This window comes from Pongo abelii, chromosome Y (assembly GCF_028885655.2).
Source record: "Pongo abelii isolate AG06213 chromosome Y, NHGRI_mPonAbe1-v2.0_pri, whole genome shotgun sequence".
Taxonomy (NCBI): Eukaryota; Metazoa; Chordata; class Mammalia; order Primates; family Hominidae; genus Pongo; species Pongo abelii.
The window spans coordinates 15684576-15698725 of NC_072009.2; the positions used below are offsets into that span (position 1 = coordinate 15684576).

General features: G+C 58.2%; 1 pseudogene; it reads left to right on the top strand.

The window, feature by feature from the left end:
- The first annotated feature begins 910 nt into the window (after positions 1 to 910).
- Positions 911 to 11359, top strand: LOC129047325 (troponin T, fast skeletal muscle-like; annotated as a pseudogene).
- The last annotated feature ends 2791 nt before the right edge of the window (positions 11360 to 14150 follow it).

Consider the following 14150-nt stretch of genomic DNA (forward strand, 5'->3'; position numbering starts at 1 on the left):
CGAGAAGCCGCGAGAGCTTGTAGCAGGGGGCGCCGGCAGTGTGCGCTTTGGAAGTGGGTGCTTGGAAGTCCTACACCCTAACTGGCATCCTGACTGTCGCAAGCCGTTGACCCACAGTGAACACATGAAACATCTCTGTTCCTTAGGCGGACCAGGCAGATATTACTGAGAACTGCCGATCTAGTGTATAGAGAGAGGGACCAGCGCCGGCGGCTTGGGCGGCTTAGGCACGGTGGGGCCGGGCGGGAGCGTGGGAGGAAAGTCGCCTTCTTTTACAGAAGTACAAGAATTCCCCTGCTCTTGAGGACAGAACGCTTGCAGGGACTCTCGCAGGTCTAGGCAAATGCAGGCTCCCAGTATCATGCTTCCTCCCTGAGGATGCTGTTCTCCCAGGAGCATTCCGAAGGACTTCTCATCCAGTGCCCTGGGTACGCTGGAGGCCAGCAGCCAGGGATGCCCTTCGATTGCCTTCGTGGACGCTGTTGTGTACTGCCTTACTGACCCAGAGGCTCCCGCAAGCGCAGTCGCGGCCGCGATGCCCGCTGGCAGGGCTCTGCAAGACCAGGACTTCTGCCTATGGCTCCTAGATTCCTGCACGCAGGTGACCCTGCAGTGGCCCATGGCCCACGGCGAGTAAGGCGGGCTGCGGGCCCGGTGGGGCTTCCCGGGAACACTGTGTCCACGTAGGTGTGGCAAAGGATTGTCAGCAGGGGACGCCCGCGGGCTTCCGGGGAAGCGGCCCCCAGAGGCCAGGTGTTGCGGAGGTGTGGGGAGGGAGGAGTAGGCCGTGGTCTGTGGGAGCTCCGGAGGAGGGCTCCCGTGGTCAGCCTTGAGGCAGGAGAGGGCGGCAGCGGTGCAGAGGGAGGAGGCGGCCTTGAGGGAGGATGCGGTGCTGGTTGTGGACAACATAATGGCGGTGGTCCAGGTGGTGGCCAGGGAGGAGGCCGACGCCAAGTGGCAGGAGGAGGATCAGAGGGAACAGCCTGGCCCTGGCCCCAGCTGGCAAAGGACTCTCTGGACATCCTTCTCTTGGAGCTGGGCTACACGAACACCCCAGGCCCCAGCGCATGCCCAGTTTCTGGGCCAGATCCTCAACCTTGCAGCTGCCCATTCGGGCTGGCTGGCAGCTGGGGCTGGGTGTTAGGCTTCCCAAGGCAAGATGGGGTGGGGCCAGGCCAGAGCCGCAGGGGCTCAGCCAGAAGACAGAGGATGGAGAACGGGAGGGAAACCGAGGTCAGGCTCCTGTAGATAGGAAGGCAGGTTGTTTGTGGGTGCCATCAGAGCACGTGGTAGGGACGGGTAGGCAAGCTCATCAGGAAGTGGGGAGAATATCCGCGCCAAGGACCCGTCACACACAGCACAATGTTGAAGGGCACTTTTCTCTTGGAAAGTCCCTGGAGGAAGGGGAGTCTGCATGCCAATTCCAGCCATGAAACCATTCCGGCTGCCCATGCCTGTTTCTAGCAGGCTCATCCCAGAAACCCAAGGTGCACACCCAGAATTCGGCCCGGATCACAAAGCGTGAAGACGTCCTGCTTAGCTACCTGAGGGAACTTCACCTCAGGCTGTGGACATTGTGTCTGGGGAAGGGGTGGGGTTTCCGAGTCAGGTTGGTGTCACCTTGGTACCACAAGGTGTCTACGGGGAGAGCTGAGAAGAAGAAAAGCATGCTTCACCCCAGCTAGCAGGCCACCTCCGCCCATCTAGATGAAAAGGTCTCTTTGAGTCTCTCCTCTTTCTCCTTCTTAGCCAGGCAGGTGACCGGAATTCAGCCATCCCAGGTACCTACCGGAGGCAGGATGAAGCTTTCCTCTTGTCACAACACTTATCTCTGCATGGAAGGGATCATGAAGGAGCATCGTGTCGGCGTCCTCCTAAAGGAGCGCCTCCCGGCATGGTAGAGGAGGTGGTATGCGGAAGGGTACACCTGGCATAAGACTTTGGGACTCCTCTCCCTGGAGGATACAGGGTTACTCATTCCACTGCAGGCTAGGGGTTCTGGGATCATGAAGGTCAAGCCCCCAGCTACAGGCAGGAATCTGCCTAACTGAGGTTCTTCAGCTGGTTGGCTGACCATGAATGCCCAGGTCTGCAGCCTTGCTAAGGTGGGGCCGCTGTGGGGCCTCATGTGAAAGGAGCTTGGGGGTTGTTCCTTGGCCTCTGGGGAACGGGCTTTGAGGCAAGACCTGACCTGTCATGGAACACTTTCCCCAGTCCCCTGGATCATCAGCCAGGGGCTGTAGCTCAATCCCCTCTAGTACTACCTGAGGGAGTTAGGGCCTCAGAGAGGAGGCCAGGGCTGGGGGCTGAGAGTCCTGTGGGTGCTGGCGCTGGGACACACATGGACAACCCAAAGCTCCGAAAAGAGACTGCAGTGAGCAAACCCAGGCCATCCATGGGCTGAGACAGAAATACCCATCAGGGAACTGTAACACGCACATTTCAGGGCTGTGGAACCTTAAGCCGCCTAAGTGGCCTGGGTGGCTAAGTTCAGTGTGTGAGAAGCAGGTCTCAATGGATAGCTGCTTCAGCATCCCTTACCGGCTTCCTAAACCCACCCTTAGGCCTGCTACAACCTGAGGCTCAGTTTGGGCTCCACTAGAACCCCCTCACCCTCTAGGCAGATGTCCACCCCATGTCCGTCTATGTCTATGTGCTTTCAGAATGGCTCTCCCAGCCCTCTCGTGTACTTTTCCGATGACCCCAGGCTTTCTGGCCCAGCCCAGTTGACAGTGAACAGCTCTTCTGGTGGCAGTCCCAGCTCACCGGGGCTGACCAGAGATGAAGGACTGACCCCCATCTTTTACCGCAGCCAAGCGAGCCCAGGCCCTCTTCTCTCAGCCGGCCAGCCTCCTGTCCTTGCGGCCCGAGTATGCGCTAATCACTGTCTCTGTTTCCTCTCTCCCCCATCCCTGCCTTCTCCTGCTCCAGGCTTCTCCAGCTCTCAGAGGAAGCCCAGGAGGAAGGTAAGTGGGATGCGAGGCCCTGGCCCCCATGTCTCCTCCCCAGCGTTCCTGCTCCAGAAGACGTTGACCTCCACGCCACCTCTAAGAATTGCCACGTGTCCCTGTCTAACCCTCTCCTATCTCCCCCTGCCACCCGCAACCCCCAGCTCTCATCCACTGCAGAAATCCATGAGGAAGGTACGAGAACACAGGACTTCTGGTCCCCAAGAGGGGCCCAGGGCCTGGCTTGAGCCCGTGTGGGGGTGTGGGAGAGGGTGGGGAAGCCACGAGGTACCAGCCAGCCAAGGGGTCCCCACAAGTGGACCTAATGTAACCCACTAACCATGGCCAATGCTTGACCAGAGACAGCATGGAGTCTCGAGGGTGGGACGCCTTCCACGCAGTCCCCCAGGAAGTAGCAGGGCCAGGGACTCCCCAGGCAGGTGTAGGCTAGGCTCTTTGTCACCAGGGCATCCGCAGGCATGGGCCAGAGGGGACGCTTCATGGCCAGAAGTAGGCCCACCCCAGCTTCCACCCCAGGGCGGGAAGCCGAGAACCCGTGGTGGCATTGAGCCCTGGGCCTGGCCGGGACCCCAGCCACATCGTGGGACAGTACAGGGTCGGGGGAGGGAAGGCAGCTGGGGGCAGAGCCACTGTCGGGTCCCTTGTGCACATGCCCTTGCCACCCCCCTGTCGCCAGGCCCCCTCACAGCCTTCTGCTGTGAGACCCTTGTGGTGCACACGGCCTGGGGGCAGATAAGAGGGCTGGGGTCTCATGCCCAGATCAGCAGGCAGAGATGTCATTAGCACCCTGGGCTGCCAGTACCCTCGGAGGGTGGAAAGAATCCCATCAGGGACTGAACGAGTGGGCCCTCAGCTCTTGGGATGGCAGGAGGAAGTGGGGGTCCTGGGGACACCTCCCATAGCCCATCTGTGGCTCTGCCTCCCAGGGCTGCCAGCCCTGCCCTTGTGGGCCCCTGGTGCTGCCCAGCCAGGTTAGAACCTCATGCATGGGCCTTGGCGCCCCGGCCAAAGGCACGGACACCCTTCTGGGGGCACCCCCGGACAGAAAGGGGATGGGGTCTAGCAAAGGAAGGTCCAGCCCCAGTGCCGAGCCTCCTCCACCCAGGGCAAGAGCCACAGCTCCTGGCCACCCTCTGAGGCTCCGTTTTCCCATCTAGGGTTCTCCCGGATGCTGAGAGCAGGGTTTGGGGACATGGGACTGGGGCCGTGCTGGTGCCTGGGCCAATTCTGACCGTGTCCTGCTGGCTCCCCGCACACACCCCACCCTCGGGCTGCGGTGGTGACGGGCCGCTTTTCCATTCACCTGGGACCCTTCTCCTTTGACCTCTGACCCACGGTTTTGCCTCTTGTTCAGTGGCCTCCTTGTCCCATGAAGTTCATGTACCAGGTACTTGCGTGACTTCAATGCCATGTGGGCGCAGGTGTGGCCATCTGGGGGGTGCAGGACCCAAGAAGGAACAAGAGGGGCCGTGTAACCCCGCACGGCCTGGCCTGCTTGCCCCATCACCTCGACCCTCCCCTCCCCTCCTCTGTGTGCTGCCACCGCTCACACTGGTTCTCCCTCCCTCCTGCCCTTTCTGCCTACCATGATGCTGCGTCTGCAGAGGAAGTTCAAGAAGGTACGCCGGCGCTCCTCAGCCTCCAGGCCAGAGCCCCCGTCCTCCCTTTTGTCCTCTCTCGCTTCCTCCCTCTTGCCCACCCCTTGTGCAGTTTGGACCAACAACGTAACCCGATCTGGCCTCTGGGCTCGGGACAGAGTGAGGACCCTGGCTTAGGAAGGGCTGGCCGATGGAATGCAGACTTCCTCTGGGTCTCCCAGGCAGAGAGGATTCATTCTGTAGCTTGGGGACAAGGAGGGTGTTCCTGGGCCGCCAACAGGAAGATGGGAGGTGGGGGTGGCCAGCCTTGAGTCTAAGGCAGAGCAGGCCTTGGTAGGACGGTGCTGGGGTCCACTGGGACTCTCTGGATCCACCGGAGTGGGGTGGGAAGAGCTCAGGACGAGAGGCCTCCACCCTGCCCCGGTTAGCAAGCCAGAAGCAGGAAGGTAGGGAGGGGTGACGTGGAAGGGATTGTGGAGGGGCAAGTGGAGTGAAGCAGAAAGGCAGGCTGAGGCCCAAGCTGGGAACGCTGGGGACCCGAAACAGCTGTGGGCCATGTGTGCAAAGGCCCAGTCAGGTCCCAGCATCCCACCCAGCGCCTGGGCCCGAGCCAGACACACCCGGTGCGAGGACGCCCCCTGGGTGGGCCTGGCCTCGCTGGCAGTGGGGCTGGCAGAACCCCTGGGTGGAGGTTGGAAAGCTGAAGATTCAAGTCAGGGGCCCCAGCTGGGGAATGCTTCTCAGCTTCCGCCGTTCATGAGCCTGTGGGGCTGAGGGGCTCCTCCCTGTTGGGACTGAGCTATTGCATGACTCCAGCCTCAGAGAGTCCCCTGAACAAGAAAGTGCATGCTAGGCGGGGGATGGGGCTCCAGCTGTGCAGGGAGAGGGTGCCCAGGAGATGGCCTGTGGGGGTGACAGGGCTGCCAGGTCACTCTGGAAGCAGCACTGAGGCCGACAGATAGACAGCAAGGCAGAGTGGCGCAGGAGCAGAGGAGGCAGGGCCGCCAGGAGAGCTTTGCTGCTTGGCTATGTGGTCGCTCCCCCCAAGCACTCAGGCACTCAGCCTCCCACCACATCCTGCCCTTCTTTCTGGCTGGCCTTCCCACCCCGAGGGGTTCCTCCTCAGCCAGGCGCTGCGTCCAGCAAAACCCCTAAGTCAGCAAGGCCGGGGCCGGCATCCCATTCATCGTCCTCACCACACCATTCCTTCTGGGCCCTTGGCCAGACTTTGGCGCTCAGGATATCCCAGTGCTCACTCCCCATGCACACGCACCCACCAAGGTATCTGGAACGGGGGACCTCAGGGCCCCCGGCAAAACCAAGAGTGCTGGCAGGCTCTCTGTGATGTGCAGGGGGCTCCCAGGCAACCGAGGGATCTGCCAGCCTGGACACTCGAGGGCCACCGGGCCCCGGGCTGGGCACTGGCAAGGCAGGATCCCTACCCCCACCCCCGGGCCCAGGCCTGCTGGCATCAGCCAACTGCAGAGGAGGGCGTTGGTTCAGACTCGGAGGGCCGAGGGCATCTTTCTCTTCCCCTGACGCCTGGGCCTCGGAAGGCCAGGCCTTGCTGCTCCACATGGTGCCACCGGGTTCGGGCTGTCAGGGCCTCGCAGATGCCAAGGCTCTGAGCTTCTGCCACACAGCAGAGGGGGAAGTGGCAGGACCACCCGGCAGCGCCAGAGCCCCGGCAGGTGCGCCCCCTCTCCCCTTTCTCCCGAGCCTCTTCCTTCCCCATCTTCTTTCCAAGCCCCTATCCTCTTTCCTCCCACTCCTCCCTTCCCAGCCTTCAAAGACTCTGCCTGTCTAGCTCCTATTTCTTCCCTTCCTCTTCCTCACCCTCCCTCCCGGCTCCAGGCCCTGTGCTCTTCCCCTTCAAAGCCCTTCAAAGGGGTTTTGGAGGCCTAGAGCAGAAACTGGGCTGTCTTATTTCTGGGGGGTGGGGGTACACCCAGCTGAAAAGGAGGGCCGCCTTCAGCAGGGGGATCCCAAGGCCCCCGGCCTCCGAGTCTCACGCGAGCTTTCTCTCTCCCTCTCCCCACGCTGATGGTGTGCTGACCAAAGGAGAGGCCAAGGCCCAAGTGAGTGTGGGGTCCTGGCAGACCTGGTGCTGAGTGTGTTCCGTGGTGGAGGTAGGGGAGCAGGCCAGGGCCCGCTGCCTGGAGCCTGCACTCAGAGAGATGCTCGGAGGGATGCTCAGACTGCAAGGTGGGAGGGATGAGGCTCACCTGGAAGATGGGCTTGGGAGTCCCAGAAGGGTGTGATTTTGCCCAAGGTGATGCGGTGCAAACAAGGAGGGCTTCCTGCAGGAGGAGGCTACAGACAAAGAAGGGAGGAGACGGGGGTGGGAGAGAGTCGAGGAAGGAAGGCGGGGTGCAGGGAGTCGGGCCACCACAACACCCCACGGCCTTCGGTGGACTGCACCATGCCCCACTATACTTTGAGGACTCCCAGAGCCCTAGATGTGAAAATCGACAGGAAAGTGAGTCAGGAAGTGGGAGAAAGGTGGGGGACTCACCCCAGAAACTCACTGCAGAATGACACCTTGACCGTGTCTAAAATAGCTTTGGCTGTGCAGGGGCCCCTGTTCCCCTTTTGGGCAAATTTGGAGGCTCTCGTCCTCAGCGTAGCTGCTTGTCAGCACTTCGTAGATTTGTTTTTTTAATGCAGCTCTTGCGAATTTTCTGCTTTTGATCAGTACTCAGAAGCCACAGCACTCACTATATGATTCATCTCTTGAGTGCTTTTGCCGTCGTTTTTCTCTGCACGAGGAGCAATCTTAGAGCATCTTAGCACACACTCACTGTTGGCTCCCACTTGGGGAGCACTGCAGAGTCTCAGAAGAAGAGTGAGCGCATCTAAAGGGTATAGCCGGCCTATTTCCATCCTTTGCGTTTTATTTGTCAGTGATTTTAAGAAAAGTAATGCCAGATCACGAGATATTTTCTCCTTTTAGAGAAAACGTTTGTTTATTCATTAAGAAAATAAAACACCTCATGAAGGAACATTTGGAAATATATAAAAGTCAAAGGAGAAAAGAAAAGTCACCTATAATTCTCCCACCCAGCCAGCCCGACTGTGGAAAAGAGCAGAAGGAACTAAAAAGCCTTATCTCTTCCTTTTTTCCATACATAGGGCTGGGAAAAAAAGATTTCAACTTGGCGCTGTTTTTCAAACATCATACTGTCTATACAGCCTTGAATTCTGCTTTTTAAAAAATTTAGCACTATTCATAAGTATTTTTCCAAGTTTTCACACTGTCTTCTTAAATACTTTGAATAGCCACATGATATTCCACCAATGGACAAACCATAATTTTCCTAACCATTCCCCTATTGCAGGCTTTCCCCAATATTTTACTATCATAAATAACGCCGGTTGGAAAGCATTTTCCATCTTTAGGGTTATTTCCCAGAACTGGAATTACAGCGTGAAAGACGATGAATGATCTTAAGTCTGTGACATCCACTGCCAAATTGCTTCCCACAAGGCCTGGCCAACACTGTCTTCTACCGTGGGATGTGAGCAGGTCTGTGTCCCACACCCTCCTCACCCAAGGACAGAAATGTGCTTTGATGTCGCAGCCTCGGATGGATGAGAAAGGGCACCTCGTGGTTGTTTGGCTTTGAGCCCCAGTAGTCACTCGGGGCCAACGATTCCCTCTGTTTGTGGATGGGTGGTCTCTTCTCTGAGAACTGGTAGCTATGGCCGATGCTCATTTGCCTCATGGTAGAGGTGTCTCTGTGTTTTCTTAGTCATCAGCTTGCCTAAGGTTATAAGTCTTCTCTGTATTTGCTGAAAATATATTTTGAGTCTTTTTTTTTTTTTGGCCTACATATTGTTCTTTTTTTTCACGTACAGAAGTTTTTCATTTGTGTGGCATCATGTGGCCTTCCTTCCCTTAGAGCCACCTTCTGCTGCTTCTGAGCCTAGGAAACCTTTTACTGCTCCAGTTTTTGATTGATATTGTTGAAAAAAAAAAAAAGTGTTGTTTTAACTCTTTACTGCAACTGCAGTATATTGGTTAGAGGAGGGGATCGCACACTGAACCGGAGAGGGGGCCTCATTTCCCCTTCAGATTGCTTCCTTCCCAGCCTCGACTCCTCTTTCCTTTGGACCCCAGAGAGGAAGATGAAAGAGGGGCTGGGGAAAAGGAGGGGCTGGAGAAAAAGAGGGGCTGGGGAAATGCCCAGGCTCGCAGCAGCCATTCTTGCCCAGGGAGGCCACCGCACCGTGGCTTCTCACACGACCTGGCTGCCTTTGTTTTTCTGTTTGAGAAGGAAACAGAGGTACCCTCCCTGGTATCTGTGGTGCAGCGACACTTGCAATGGAAAGAAGCTGAAAGGCAGACAGGGGCGCTGGAAGGTGAGGCCTTCTTGACGAGGCTCAAGCCACTCTCAGGATGGTGGGCTACAAACCTCAGAAGCATAAAGCTGGGGCAAACCTGCCGTTAGGCAGGGCATCCTCAGTTGGAGGCCAGAGCAGGAGGGCACCAGGGTCAGGAGGAGCCAGGCAGAGAAAGGCACCAGGCTGACCCTCTGGGTTGGCTTCCCGTGTCTCTGCTCATCGGCCTCTCTGTCTGCTCTTGAGACTCACAGCTCCTAAGATCCCAGAAAAGGAGAAAGGAGACTTCCATGTAAGTTTATAGGACTCTGGTCAACATGGCCACAATTTCCCCACCACCCAGGTTTTGGGCTCCAGGCCAGGCCTCAGGAGGTCACTTCCTCCCAAGTACTCAGAGCTAGGGACCCCTGGGTCTGGGCAATTCTACCGTAACCTATTCCTGGACCAGAAGAAACCCCTCTAAAAAGAAACATCTCTCTACCCTTCTCCTCCATCTATCCTTCTATCCATCCATCCACCCACCCACATAAGCACCTTCCCATTCACCTACCCATCAATACACTCACCCATCCACCCATCCATCCACCCAACCATCTATCCCTCATTCATCCGTCCATCCACCTACCAACTTGCCCACCCATGCAACCCCCTAACCATTGATCTCTCCATCCATCCATCCACTGACCCATCCACCAACCCATTCGCCCTTCAACTCATTCATCCATCCGTTATCCACTCACCTATGCAATCACCCACCCACCCACTCATCCACCCATTCATCCATCCATGGACCCTTACTTCCATCCACCCAACCAGCCACGTATCCACTCACTCATTCATGGATCCATCCACACACCCAATCACCCATGCATAAACTCACCCAACTATCCACCCACTGTTGTATCCATTCACCTATCCATCCACCTGTCCATCCCCCATTTCTCCAATCATCCATCCATCCATCCACTCACTCATCTGTGTCCATCCTGTATCATTCATCCACCCATCCGTGAGTTCATCTGTTCACATTCCCATCTATTTATCCAACGAATTTCTGTCACTCAGCAGTCTTTTCTCTGACAGGTCCATTCAGGGAATCTCTGAGGTTGATGACAGAGCCAAGTCTGAGCCAGTCCACCCCAGTGATGCTGAGGACCTTGTGGCTGGGCACCATCCCGGCCGTGTGGCTCTGAAATCAGGTCACCCTTGGCCCCTATGAGGATAGCAGCCATGGCAATGTGAAGAAGGCAAAGCATTCCTTGCCACTTGCCATTTTCATGGTGGCCGAGGGAGACAGGGCTTCTCTGCTGGAGCAAAGGAAGGGGCCTCTTGCTGCAAGGCAGGCCAGGCAGGGCAGAGGTTGGAGAGAGGGGTGGGGCTGATGCCCACTGCCCCTGCCCACAGGACATCCAGAAGAAGTGTCAGAACAAAGACCTAATGGAGCTCCAGGCCCTCATTGATGGACACTTTGAGGCTCAGAAGAAGGAGGAAGAGAAGCTGATCGCTCTCAAGGAGAGAATTGTCAGTGGGGCAGTTCAGGTTGCAGCAGGGACTGGGGGGAACCATGGGAGCAGTTGGGGAGAAGGCCCAGCAGACCCCCTTTTCTGGCCACACCAGAAGCACCGTGCAGAGAGAGCAGAGCAGCAGAGGACTCGTGCAGAGTAGGAGAGCGAACGCCAGAGCAGACTGGCGGTGAGGAGTGCACCGTCCCCACCCGTGCCTCATCAGCAAACGAGACCCAGGCCCAGAGAAATGCAGGGTGCTGCGACCTTCCTTCTCCTGGGTTTCCCATTGTCATTGGCAGCTGATCAGAGCCAGTGACTAAGGCCTCCACACCCTGCAGAAACCCGTGCAAGAGAACGAGTCCTGGCCAAGACCTGGAGCTTCCTTCCAGACAGTTCTAAGCCCAGGATGGGTCCCTAAAAACTGCCCAGGAAGCACAGCACTCCCTCCATCCCTGAGCATCTTGGGGACAGGGTGTCCACTGGAGGAAAAGGCCAGAAGGGAGGAGGAGGACACCACGAGGAGGGCAGAGGACGATCTGAAGAAGAGTAAGGCTCTGTCTTCCATGGGAGCCAACTAGAGCAGCTATCTGGCAAAGGTGCATACCGCTGCTAGGAGCATGGTGGCAGCCTTCAGTGTGGGCTGCACCCAGTGACCTCCAGAGACTGGGCCCCTCTCTTTGGGCCTGCACCCTACAGGCTGACCAGAAGAGGGACAAGAAGCGGACAGCCTTCGAAATGAAGAAGATTCTCACTGAGAGATGCAAGCCCTCTCTTTGGGCCTGTCCCCTACAGGCTGACCAGAAGAAAGGCGAGAAGCAGACAGCCCGCAAACTGAAGATTCTCACTGAGAGATGCAAGCCGCTCAAGATCAACCACCTCAGTGAAGACAAACTGAGGTGAGGGGTAGGTGTTGCCAGACTCAGCGCCAGGGTGTAGCCCTGCAGGACCTGGCAACTGCTACCCAGGCTACCAAAGTCCCTGTTTGTCCATGGCGGGAGGAGGACACCAGGCGCCTGGCCTTACCTTTGGGGCTTATTTAACAAAGCCTCACCATTTCCTCTGCCCCAAAGACAAGGCTGAAGGGAGCCAGAGTTCGTAAGGAGGTGTCCACAGGCCTCACCTGCACCCTCTCCCCATCCATGCTCCAAGGCCCCGGCCCCACATCCTGCCACAGGCTAACGGTAAGTGGCCAGGTCCAGGCTTCCATGTGTGGCAGCCCAGTCCGGTACAGGCCGGTGAGAGTAAGTCCAGGCACGAGCCAGAGGGCCAAAGGATAGTGTCCCCCTGCACAAAGAGCCAGGAGGCAGTAAGGGAGCCAAGGAGCCCTAGTGGTGTCCCAGCAGCTCCACCCACCCTGCGGTGGAGATGGGCCTTTGCCCAACACACGCAGGCCTGGCCCTCGGCTCACCACAGTGACTCATTCGTGTTTTTCACAGATCACCACGCTCAGGAGCGGCATCTACCAGGCCCAGAACCAGTGAGTAGCCCTGCCGTCCTTGCTCCGTGCTGCACACAGGGGCCCTCCGGACCAGCTGCTGTAGCCAATCCCTAACAACGGCTGGTGGTGGCTGGCCTCAGTAGGACAGAATTGAGACTAATTTGGCCAGGTCACTTGGGACAGCATGTGCAGGCCTGTGGCCAGGGACCCGGAGCCTCCTTCCTCTCCTGCACCCAGAGGAGCCCTAGGGGATAGCAAAGCCAGGAGGAGGGTGCCCAGTGGGACTCGCCCATCATGCCCTCACCCTGAGTCTGGCAATGGCTGCAGGGAGAAGGTAGCCAGGGAACCTCCAGATGGGGCTGCAACGGCGGCCTTTGGTGTGGCCAACCTGGGCCCCGGGTCATCCCTCGAGCGTCCCACCCTCCAAGGGACCTAGGACAGGAAATTAAGCAGCCAGGGCTTCATCACCAGCCCCTCTGTTACACTGGCCAAAATAATGGACTCCTCAGGATGATGATGATGCCTCTTCCATAAAATCGTGTCCCTGCAGGCTGTGGCATCCCTTGGCATAGCTACTCGATCACCTGCATGGGGCTGCACCCAGGTGCTTCCAGTGATGCCACTCTGGGGGTCCTGTCACCGAGCCCAGCGGTGCAGCCAGTTCCATTTCCCCAAGGATTGCAGTGTTTGGGGCTACTTGGGGTTTTGATGTTTTCTGGGATCCCTCTCCCTCCTCCTGTGGCCCTGGCTTCCTTGCAGCACCCAGGGCAGTGTCTTCCATGGTGCACGTGACCTCAGAGCTTCCCTGTTGTGTCATCAGGGATCCTTGCAGGTCCCTCTGATGGCAGGCAGTTGACATGGTGGGCAGGCGCCTGCCTGTGTCCATGTGCTGAGGGTGCTCAGGAACACGTGAGAAGGCACAGCCTTTGCCAGCCATGTGTCCTGCTGAACAGCCTGTCTGTAAGGGGCCCGCCTGGCAGGCTGGTGCACTCCTGTCCCCTGCCTGCCTCCATGGCTCACCGGCACCCAGCTCTGCCTCACTCACGGCCATGTGAAGGGCTCAGACAAATGGGGCAGGCTCCTGGGACTGCCAGACCTCGGAGGCCACCGCCTGGAGGGGCATGAGCTCTTTTGAGGCCTGGGAGGATTATCATTATCTGCAAAGATCGTCTTTCCCAGCTCGGGGCTCTGTCTGCAGTGGTACCTCAGGCAAGGAAGGGAGGACAGAGGGAGGGTGTCCCAGGCTCACGTGCCAGCCCCCTAACCACACTAATGACCTCTGTCTGCCAGGCACAGGTGAGTGTGCACTACCTGGACTGAAGCCGGGGGTGTGCCCTGAGAGCACCCTGGCGTCGGGCTGACAGTCCTCCCAGTGTGGGGGAGCAGGAGGGACACGGCCAGAGGCCCTGAACCTCAAGGACCACTTGCTTCCCATTTGCAGCAGCAAGAAGGTTGGTTCCTGGGCCAAGGGAAAAGTGGGTGGGCGCTGGAAGTAGAGAGGCCAGAGAGGCCCCTCGAGGCAGAGACCCTCCACCACTCGTGGGACTCCACATCCTCCAGCCCCCACAGTCTTGTAGGGGCTCCCTGACAATCCTGGGGGTGGAGAGGCCATCCTGGAGCACCATCCCATCCCCGTCGTCTCTGTCCTTGCTGCCTCCATCCCCTGGGGCCTGTGAATAAAGACTCAGACCCCCCTCCACAGTGTGCTCTTGTTTCTGCATGTGGGCCCCAGGGAACATGGTCTGAGGGAGGGTAGGGGCTGCCCAAGCTCAGAGCATCCTGGCCACCTGCAGGCTAGCTGAGGAGAGGACTGGCCAGCACAGGCCACCTGCTGCTACAGCCAGGGCGGTGCCCGGATGCCCATCAGACGCTGCCCATGGCTTTTCCTTCTAAAACGCGGGCTTCATCCCCACCAGAGCCTATAGGACCCCTCTGCTGTCCACTTCCATGGGGTCTTCATGCAGGAGGGATCTGCAGGCTTCACCCCCAGCCCCCCACCCTGTCCGTCAGTAACAGCTCTCAATCCATTGCCTCGGGAGGAGGTGAGGGAGGAATACAGGGCTGTGAGGGAGATTTTGCCGCCCCCAAGAAAGGCGGAGCCAGGCAGGAGGGGATGCCATGTCAGGGGTGCACCCCAGGCCCTGGTCAGGGAAGAGCAGTGCAAGAGAGCAGCGCACTCCCAGCAGACAGCAGGCAGGCCAGACACAGACGGCCTTCTCTGGAATGCATGACAGCAGAGCGTATGCGGGTCATAAATCTGAAAATCCTGACCAGAGAGAATTATGGAAAGTATAAATCA